Source organism: Ursus maritimus, unplaced genomic scaffold, assembly GCF_017311325.1.
Source record: "Ursus maritimus isolate PB19 unplaced genomic scaffold, ASM1731132v1 scaffold_34, whole genome shotgun sequence".
Taxonomy (NCBI): Eukaryota; Metazoa; Chordata; class Mammalia; order Carnivora; family Ursidae; genus Ursus; species Ursus maritimus.
Window position 1 is genome coordinate 5,652,644 of NW_024426008.1, and position 11,778 is coordinate 5,664,421.

The following is an 11,778-nucleotide window of genomic DNA, read 5'->3' on the forward strand; positions in this document are numbered from 1 at the left end:
TTAAAAGGCTGAGAGAATAAGAGCACAACCCACTGGGAGGTCTTCTTCCCTCACTCATACCTGGAGGGCTTTGGTTCACTCCCTCCAAAACTCCCACATGCTCATGTGTAACCAGCTGTCCAGCCAACCTCAGTCACCCAATCCCAAGGGAGCAACATAAAAGGGATGGAGAGGGTCAAAGATTAGGAGATGTCAAGATCCAACTCGGCTGACCTAGTAAAAGAAAATGAAAATGAAAAAGAAAAGAAAAAAAAAAAGCCAGGCCCTCCCTATTGGCCTGGACATTGAAAACTCGAGCAGTGGCAGGAAAAGTGAAAGAAGAAAAAATAAAAGTCAGCCGCATGAAAGAGGCAGGGCACAGAAACACCAGCTTGAGCTGGAGAATGGTAGTCAGAGAAAACTCTTAAGGAAGGGCCAGAGTGTTTGGAAAGGTGGGGAAATCCATGAGGGAAAAGGGAAACACAAATGAGACCAGGAAGGCAGTGGGGGACATCCACTGTAAGGGCACAGAGCCCACTGAACATTCCCAGTGGTGCTCATAATTATTACCTACCATATTATTGTTTGCTAGAGTGTCAGCTCAGGAGCTTATTGGGTGCTTTGTTTATTTCACTGTTTTTTTCTAAGACACAATACATTGTAAAAAGCTTTCCTTTAACAGCTAGTTTGGGGGGGGGGTACCTGGGTGGCTCAGCTGGTAAGCAACTGCCTTCGGCTCAGGTCACGATCCTGGAGTCCCAAAATCGAGTCCTGCATCGGGCTCCCTGCTCAGCAGGGAGTCTGCGTCTCCTTCTGACCCTCCCCACTCTCATTCTCTCTCTCTCAAATAAATATTTTTTAAAAATTCTAAAAAAAAAAAGTTTGGAATATCCCTAAGTATTCAATTATCTAGACAATTCACTTTTCCAAGACCATTATTCTCCAATCCATCTTGATAACGACAGTAATTTTATAATTTCACTGCTATAGATTGAATGTGTCTCCCCAAAATTCATATATTGAAACTCAAACCCCAGTGTGATGGTATTTGGAGGTGGGGCCTTTGGGAGGTGATTAGGTCATGAGCCAGAGTCTTCAAAAATGGGATTGGTGCCCTCATAAAACAGACCTCAGAGAGCTCTCTGCCCCTTCCACCATGTGAGGACACCGAGAGAAGATGGCCATCTATGAACCAGGAAGCTCTCACAAGACACCAGGTCTGCCAGTACCTTGACTTTGGACTTCCCATCCTCCAGAATTATAAGAAATAAATTTCTGTTTTTTTAATAACCGCCCCCTCAAGTCTATACTAGTATCCTATTTTAGCAACCTGAATGGACTAAGACCTTCACCTTTTACAGTAGAAGTTCTTTTAATGTAGCTCCAAGTCTCTGAAAAAAGGAGGCTCTCTACTTACTAAAACATCTTATCTGTTGCCCACAGCACACTGAATCCACATAGCACCAACCAGCTGAATTTTATGTTTACCACAGATCCGTTGTTTGGGCCTATTTATTCCAATACTATTGTAATGATGCAATTCAGTTTTTAAAATATATAAACTGGTAAAAAAAAAATGAGTGCAAAAGAAAGATTTCTCATGTAAAGTAAATTGAATGCCTTGAAAAAAATTAAGCAAATTGGTTTATAAAAAATGTTGGATTTTTTAAATGAGAAAAAGAACTCAGAAGAATCCAGATAGATTTTGCAATGTTTTCTAAATGTCTTTAAACTCTCCATTTTAAATAAACAAAACCAGGAAATTATAGAAAATGCAGGGGAAATTCCAATTCACAGATCCAAATTCAAAGCAAAGGCCTTGGTCTTACATCAAAAGCCTCGTAAATCACTGTACATGTATCTATTTTAGTTAAAATAAAGTACTTAAGGCACGTATATAGCATCCTACCACTGCCTACCTGTACCAGCTTTTTTCAGTGATCCTATCAGCTATTGGTCCCAGTGACTCAGAGAAGATAGCTTCCACTACATTTATTTTAAAACTCTGGGAATAGATGCCCCCATCGATCTTTTACATTCAAAGTGCACAATGATACTGGTAAATGTCTGCATCTTGCACGCACAGAATGGAGTTTAACTCATCTGGCCATCTGTGGAGGGATCTATTTGTCCTCTTGGCAGAAATTGTCCTTTAGTTGGTTGACAGTCCTGAAAGCATACCTGCTCTCCTGTTTTTTGCACATTTTAGCAATGGCATTGTACCCTGCTGTCCCTGAGGCCTGCTCTGAAGCCGGTCCCGGGGCAGAAATGGTAGTCTAGCTCCTAGCCCTTGAGCTTTCTCCTGAGATGTGTGAGGTACAGGAAGGGAGGTGTGCATGTCAAGTGGGGTACCCTACCGCACCCTATTCCCAGATTAATCTCTACCCCTAGTAGGTTCTCCCCCATCACTTTGCATTTGGAAAGGACATCCTTTGCTTGGTTTGGTTTCTAAACTGAATTTACAGGTTCAGCAGAAATATTCCAAGTTCAGTTCTGGTCTTAGCTTCAACCAAACCTGGATGGAAAGATTTGAAATGGCTCTTTTCCTGCCATGATATTTTTTTGCCTAGGCCCATAAATGAGTGACTAATAAGCTTGGGAAAACATGTAAATTGCTGGGGTGGGTGTTCTGCAGCAATTTTCATTCACTCAGAAGCGGGATTAAATAAAAGCCCTGCAAAATATAATTCATTTCTGTTTCTCTCCTAACAGGGTACAAAAATATCTCATACAGGAAGGGCAGAAAATAGAGAAACCTGTAGGCAGTTATGGAAGAGCCTTACCCTCATGAGTGAGAAGGCTGGCCACCAAAGTATTGAAGGAAACTACAATGGTGTATCTTGCAAACTTGACACCCAGTTGGATCCTTTTCACAGCCCCTTCCTCTATATAAAATTACTTTCTATAATAATCACTATTTTCCTGGTTTGATTGTTTAGTTTTAATTTTAAAAATACATTCTCATTTTAAAGATAATATTCAAAAAAAATAAAGATAATATTCAAATTCCATTCAATATCTCATGTATGAAATAAAATTTGCATTTAACAAACAAAAACATTATACCTCACAGTTCACCACTCTATTTCACTGTTTAAATTGTAAATACAAAAACCCTATGATGTGTAAAATGAATTTCTGCAAAGGATGCCTCAGCCTACATTTTAATAGGAGTGAATATAAATCTGTTTTCTGTGTTTGAAGGTGGGAAACAAGATCCCCCACCAAAAATGGGCCTTTTCCCATACGAATACTTTTTTCTTCAAAGTAGTTAAAGTTGTAAATATGTCTGCCCCACAACAGATAAGCATATGGCTACCTTACCTAACATTAACTATAGCAATTGTTTAGAACTTAGAATAACAAACATTGTGGCAGATGGGAGGGGGGGAATATTGTATCTTTGACATTGTTTAGAATTGCCAGCAAATGGTGATAATAAAAAGCAGATGAAATTCTAGTCAATTTTTATTGCTTTTAAATTCTCTACAGACCATGTGCCCCCTTACTCTCTGTACCTGAGGCGGAATGCTCCCAGGGCTGTGCTTGATACGTCACTATCACCAGTCAAGGGCAACCATCATCTGAGGCCTTACACAAAAGCTACCTGGACCCAGGGGTTCCACTTCTGGTTGAATCCAGACATAGAAATCAGTAGGGCATCTCAACTCCAGGACATTAGTGAGAACTGATAAAGTGCTGGATGAATTTTTATTTATTTATTTTAAAAGATTTTATTTATTTATTTGACAGAGAGAGAGACAGCCAGCAAAAGAGGGAACACAAGCAGGGGGAGTGGGAGAGGAAGAAGCAGGCTCCCAGCAGAAGAGCCTGATGTGGGGCTCGATCCCAGGACTCTGGGATCACGCCCTGAGCCGAAGGCAGACACTTAACGACTTAGCCACCCAGATGCCCCTGGATGAATATTTAAAAGGATGTACAAACAAATCCAGTTCTTTTGGGCCATGGGAATGTTTTAAAATGAGGTTCTAATTTTCTCATTTTGCTTAACCAAAAAATGCTTTTTTCCAGTTCTTCACTTTTCATTCTAGATTGTAAAGGCTATTGAGTGAATGGAAGGACAGGTGAGTGGGGTGAGTCCATGAGAGGGGAGCTATTATTTATATGCTGATTTGAACCCACATCTCTCAATTTACTCAACAAACACACCAACAAACAAAAGCTAGTGATGAGATTCCTACCCAGAGGGTTCCCCCAGAAACAAATGAACAGGTCAGTTGAACAGGTAATCAAAGTCTCAGCACCAACGAATTTCCAGTCTAGACCAAGAACTGTGTATGTGAGATCCAGAGCAAGAATGGCCTCCTTTGCAGTAAATGCCAGAGAATGACAAACAGCTCTCTAGCTTGTCCTGTGGCCCTCATCGTTGACATGAGGAAGAGGGCCAAGGAAATAAGCAAACAGAAAATAATTGACTCTTCCACTTTGGAAGGCTCAGCAGATCCAACATAAACACCATGTTGGCCATGAAGACTTACTGCTTCAGATCACATCCTGTGTTCTTTCACTTGACCATAACCTCTAAGGCTGCAGCATCTATAAGCACTGAGGGCAAGCATCTGAATTTAAGATCAGATAAAAGAACCCATTCCACAAGGAGCTCCTCTGCTACTGTCAGAATACAGGGATTTTCTCATGTTTAGACGAACCCTCTCACTAACAGAGAACAAAACCTTTTCATATCATACCTACTTCCTGTTGATCTTACTCTAAGACCCTTTAGAAAAGGAAGGAAATAGAGAAGAAACTTACTTCAGAAGAAAAATTTACCCTAACAAAAAGAAAGACATACACTCGCACAAAAATGGCAATCTCCGAGGTTTTTGGTAATGTTGAGTAGTGGGTATGTTACCAAAGCCAAAAGAATAACAATAAAAGCAATATATTTGAAGTATATTTTTAACATTTTGTAAAATCTCCAGCTGTAGAGTTGAAATAAATTTTAGCTAAACTTGATGCTTCGTTCAAACCACAAAAATCCTAATTAACATGTAACATAAAAACTAAACCTACATATAAAATGTCCACATAGTTAGATATGCAATAATATGCAGCAATATCACCTCAATGATTTTTCAGAAGTTTATTTTCGTCTTATTATTTGAATAACTGAAGTATTGTATCCAAGAGGGAAAGAAAAAAAAAAGTTCTTTTTTTTAAGTCTGAAAGTGATATACTTTGTTACACTTCCTACTCACTTAAATGACTCAAAATATTTCCATGCCATTTTCTCATCCGCACAATAATCTGATATGTATTCAAGAAATAAAATTCTCCCTTTACGCCATTCTCTACATATTTTTAACAGTATCCTAGCCTCCAAATGACTGTGATATTTCTTGAAGTTAATGCAGTATGGGAAGAGATTCATAAATCTGCCAAGGGGGATAAAAGAAAAAGAGCAAATATCTAATTTATAGCATCTAAATAACAGAGAGATCAAACATGTATGAATGGTGCAAATCACATATGCCAATATCTGCATGTGTGTGTGTGCAGAAATGAGAATGTATGCATATGCACACACGTCTCGCCAATTACCTCAAGTCTTAAAGGTCAGATTCTATTCCCAGAGCAGCATCTTACTGACCTGAAAAAAATCGAATGAACATTCAATTGTGAGGAATTGGATATGGTCCCCTTACCACACCTCCCACAGCTCTGTAACTTCTTTAACTATTTCACAAACAGGGCTCCAAAACCTTCACTTTGCTCTCATATAAGCCAGTGTGGAGTTGCTGGATCTGCGATACATACACAGAGTTCCAAAGTTAAAGGCTGAAGAACTGACTCTTACCAGAGAAAGGAAATATTGCCCAGCTTGAATTTCCTCCACCTTTTCCTGTAAATTGAAATTCTTGCCCTAATCAAGCTGTTTCCAATCACATATGAAATGGACAAAAAGGAAGCGGAAATTAAGCATCACAGAATCTGCTTTAGGCACAGAGTGAGACCTGCAAAGGTTTCTAGGACCCAGCCAGAAATCACCTCGCTAGAATATATTTGCTCTTCTTGAAGCATATATTCTCCTAATTAGTTGTAATAAAATTAATGGAACTAAAATGGTCATCTTTCTGTTATCCCTTGCCCTCTTTTCTTACCTCTCTCTCTCTGCCTTTCTCTCTTCCTTTCTTTCTCTCTTTTAAACTTAGAGAGTTACAGAAAAGGGGGTTGCTTTGGTTACCATTAACTCAATCTCATCTCATATCCTTTCACAAGTATAAAATTAATTCTGAGTGATTCTGATTATAGCAACTGTACCCCAGCCCTGATCGAGCCTAATTACAACTTGATGCAGGGTCCCCGCCATTGTTGCATCCAGGTAATGGAGCCTGAATTTCAGCCAGCAGTGCCTTGTTAATGAATAGGAGCATGAGAGGCCTGCACATTGTCTCCAGTGACCTCTTCTGCATCGTAAAGAGCAAACTGCATTGATAAACACACTAAGATGGTTATTATCCATTATTCAGTTTTACAATTAGGGAACACCTGGCACCGTGGCAGCCAGCCACTCTTTACCTTCCATCCATATCTATGTGGGCCCCAAACTCGGACACAATATAGCACACCAATTTCCCTTTATTAAAGGAAAGAGTTGTAAGGAGAGGTGCTGTTGCTGTTTTTAAGTCTCCTTGCTCTTTGCAAGGAACAGATATTGACAGCAAACCTGCAAATATTAGAGATGGCTTTGAGATGGCCTTTTACATATTGTTCTTTCATATTAAGAAGGACTTATAGACCAAGAAGCTCCCCACAGCTCCTGAAGCCTGCTACGCTTCCAGATTAACAAGACATGAGGAGTTCAAAGAACAAAGAAATGCAGTATCACCATCTTTGAACCCACAGAAAAGGAAAATCCATTGCATTTTTCTTAGTCCTCACCACCCATCGACTTCCAATTAGTCTAGTTCTTTTCTGACTTTACAAATCTTCATTTTGAGCATTCAACCCACTTTAAGGAAGAGGGCTGCCTGTCTTTGGTGGCAAATATATTTTAGAGTTCTTTTATCTTTGCATGATCATAGTTAATTTTTGATCATTCTATTGTATGAAAAATTTCAGCCCAGATTTTTTTCCAGCAGTAGTTAAGAGGCAAGTTTTAAGTACATAGGACAGAGAACCTCTATTTTCTAGACAGCCCTAGGTGGATTTTCTATCACCTCACAACTTCAGAAGTTAATGAGGAAGCTGGTGGGATGAGGGAGAGGGATAATGGGATGCATGGCCTCAGAGACTTAATATACAGTTTTGCCAGTTTGAAGCTTCTAAAATCAATTTAGGGGCGCCTGGGTGGTACAGCAGTTAAGCGTCTGCCTTCAGCTCAGGGCATGATCCTGGCGTCATGGGATCGAGCCCCACATCAGGCTCCTCCGCTATGAGCCTGCTTCTTCCTCTCCCCTGCTTGTGTTCCCTCTCTCGCTGGCTGTCTCTATCTCTGTCGAATAAATAAATAAAAAAAATCTAAACAAAAAAATAATAAAATAAAATAAAATCAATTTAAACCAGGGCACTCAGAGGTCTCTGGAAAAACAGGCTTGTGCCAGCCAAACTCACCAAAGAGCAAACTGGAATTCAGAAAGGCAGTCAAGATTAAAATCTGAATATGGCATATTGAGTTCACAGGTTCTCAACTGGAAACAGGCAGTATTGACCAGTTGTACCCAGTAGCTGATTTGAAAATGGCTATATAGCCATTTACAGCTCCCTTTCCAGCAAACCCTCAAACCTTGCTCACATTTTTCTCTGTGTTTCTTTCCAGTGCCTAAAACAAACAAAAAATAAGATAAAACAACAAAAAACAAAAATGGATAGTTTCTTTTCTAAGAAATGCTGAAGGTACTTCAATTTTACAATTACAAAGTTAAAGAAGACAAATTTTCACCAAAGCTCAAGTTGGCACCTGGAGATTTACTTAAGTTCATATAAATGTGGGTGACTTCATCAGACAAGGTCAAAGATTGTAGATCCCACACCATTAAACTGTGATCCTGTTATTATTTTTCAGAAGTCCTAGAAGGTGAGAGAAAGCACATAAATGCAATGTTCTGGGTGTATCCCCAGAGGTCAAATCATGCCGACATCATGGAACCCAGCCCTTCTCAAAACCTATTCTGTTGTCCCACCATCAAGAAGGAGCCCTTGAGCAGCATGAAAGTATGAGTCAGGAAGAATGTAACCTTCTTAAGGTAAAATGGCAAGGTTTTACTCAAACAAATGATAAAACACCATTTTCAAATATACTCCTCAAGAAAGACCACTTTGTCAACATCACAGAGGTTGGCTTTGTTTTAATTTTTGGCTTGCAATCCTATCACAGTTCTCACAGAAATGCTTGGCCAAAAATGATGTCTTATACACTGAAATCAGATTGACTAAAATCAAAGCATTGAGAATTAAAGCTCACACTTCCTTATTCTCAGGCTGGACTAAGGCCAGGGCCCTTTGGGAAGGGGCTTTCCATGGCAGCTGAGATAAGATGAAAAGACAATTCTGATCATCAGACTTATTTTACCGCCATCTATTTTTTCCATCCACCAACAAAGGACCTCCTGCCTTCCCTTCCTTGGCCACTGGTATCTCTTGGAATAGAGTCACCAATAAGAGAAGCAACTCATGTGACCTCAAGTCAGAAAGGGACCTTATGAAATCATGAAGGATACTTCTGAGGAAGATGTCAGAATAGGAGCCTCCTAAGCTCACCTCATCCCACAGATACAACCAGATAACACCCACATCAGTGCAAATAACCCAGAAAACAACCCAAAGACTGGCAGAACAGACTCTACAGCTAACTGTACAGAATAGGCCACACTGAAGAAAGTAGGAAGACCTTCAGGGCTGTCCACAGAAGGGAGGGATGCCACAGGTACAGAGAGAGGAAAGAAACAGACCCTCACACTAGGCACCCCAGGCACCAGGAACCCACATAGGGAAGACAAATCACCATAACATTTGCCTTTGAAAACCAGGGGCCATAATTTCATGAGTTCGTACAATCAGTGGGGCTTAACACTTGAAACTTTAAAAATCAGCAGCCCGGCTCTGAGAGAGCCAAGAGGGTGAGAGGAAACTGAGTCTCTACCCTTTTAGAGGCATCACAACAAACAGCCTGTGTGTTCACATCACAACATACAGCATAGAAGGAATAGTTTGAAAAATGCCCAGGATGTGCCATAGAGAGATACCTTTACTAATCTCAGAACATGTGCTGGAGGGGCAGGGATCTTGGGAGACTTCTCCAGGAACAAAGGAGCTAGAGGGTGCCATTTCCCACCCCCACCACCCAGACTAGTCACACAGACACCTGTAGGAACCAGCAGGGTGCCCACACTCTCCACCTAGCTTGCAAACAGCATACCCCACCCCTACATTCTTCTGTGGACATGCCCCCTCCAGCCAGGCCTCGGCCTCGAAAGCTCTTCCCATAGCATATTCACGCAAACCTTGCTAACAGCATATGCCTCACACCCCTGCTTTTCTACAGACTTGCTCCCTTTAATACACCTTTGGTGGGAACACACCCAAAGCAATGCTACAAGCCTGGCAGTATGCAAGCAGCCCCAATAGGGGTGGCACCACTCCCAAGTGACTCCTGCAGCCCCAGACTGGCCCACTAATGACACAGGGACAAAACCCTGCCCATAACAGGCAAAGAGAGCCATTGCAAATGACTGGACTGAAGGCAAAAGCAGCTCAGCCACAACAGTAGGTCACATATAACACACATAGGAGACACCCCTGAAGCACCAGATTCTGGTGAAGAGGGGACATTGCACTATAAGGCACTACAGAACTCCTTCTTCATAAGGCCACTACTTTCAAAAGCAGGAGACATAGCTGACTTTCCTAAAACAGAGAAACAGTTACAGAGAGTTAAACAAAATGGGGAGACAGAGGTGTCCCAAATGAAATAATAAGGGGGAAAAATCACTGCAAGAGAGCTAAAAAAAGAGAGAGAGAGAGAGAGAGAGAGAGAGAAGTAATATGCCTGACAGAGAATTTAAAGTAATGGTCATAAAGATACTCACTGGACTGAAAAAAAGAGTGGAGGATCTCAATGAGACCCTTAACAAAGAGACAGAAAAAATAAAAAAGAACCAATCAGAGATAAAGAACTCAATAACTCAAATTAAAAATACACTAGATAGAAGACATAGTAGACTAGAGGAAGCAGAAGAACAGACTGGTGACATGGAGGACAGAAAAATGGAAAGCAGGGGTGCCTGGGTGGCTCAGTCGTTAAGCGTCTGCCTTTGGCTCAGGCATGATCCCAGGGTCATGGGATCAAGCCCCACATCAGGCTCCTTGCTCTGCTGGGAGCCTGCTTCTTCCTCTCCCACTCCCCCTGCATGTGTTCCCTCTCTCGCTGGCTGTCTCTCTCTCTGTCATATAATAAATAAATAAAATCTTAAAAAAAGAAAAAAAAGATTAATGGAAAGCAACTGTACTGAACAGAGAGAGGGAAAATAATAATAATAATAATAATAATAATAATAATAATAATAGTAAATTTTAAAAAAATCAGCAACACCATCAAGTATAATAACATTTGCATTATAGGGATGCCAGAAGAAGAAAAGAGAGAAAAGTGGGCAGAAAATTTATCTGAAGAAATAATGGCTGAAAGCTTCCAAAATCTGGATGGAAACAGAAATCCAGATCCAGGAGGCATAGATGCCCCCAATAAAATCAACCCAAGGAAGTTCACACCAAGATACATAGTAATTGAAATGGCAAAAAGTAGCGACAAAGACAGGATTTTTAAAGCAGTGAAATAAAGCAGGTTATATAAAAGGGGAAACCCCATAGGGTATCAGCAAATTTTTCAGCAGAAACTTCGCAAGCCAGAAAAAAGGGGCATGATATATTCAAATGCTGAAAGATAAAAAACCTGCAGTCAAAGATACTCTATCCAGCAAGGATACAATTCAGAATAAAAGGAGAGATAAAGAGTTTCCCAGACAAATAAAAGTTAAAGGAATTCATGACCATTAACCCAGCCCTACAAAAAAAAAACCCCTATTAACGGGGACTCTTTGAAGGGAAAGGAAAGACCATAAGTAGGAGTAGGGAAAGTAGGAAGCACAAAAGTAGTAAAATTGCATATATCTATAAAAATCAGTCAAGGGATTCACAAAATAAAAGGATGTAAAGTATGACATATACCTAAAACATGGGAGGGAGTGGAATAAACAATGGGTTCAAACTTAAGTGACAATCAATTTAAGATAGACTGTTATATGCAGATGTTATATACAAACCTATTGGCAGTCACAAATCAAAAACCAGTAATACATATGCAAAAAATATAGAGAAAGGAATATAAGACTTTCACTAAAGAAAGCCAGCAAAGTGTGAGAGAAGAGAGCAAGAGAAGAAAGAAACAGAGAATATCTACAAAAATAATCATAAAACACGTAACAAAATGGCAATAAGTACATTAATATCAATACTTATTCTGAATGTAAATGGACCAAATGCTCCAAAGACACAGAGTGATGGAATGAATAAAAAAGTAAGACCCATCTATATGCTGCCTATCAGATATTCATTTCCAACCTAAAGACACATGCAGATTGAAAGTAAAGGGATGGAAAAGCATTTATCATGCAAATGAAAGTGAAAACAAAGCCTGGGTAGTACTTATATCAAACAAAATAAACTTTAAAACAAAGACTAAAAGAGACAAAGAAGGGCACTTTATTACCATAAAGGGAACAATCCAACAAGAAGGTATAACAATTGTAAATATTTATGCACCCAACATGGGAACACCCA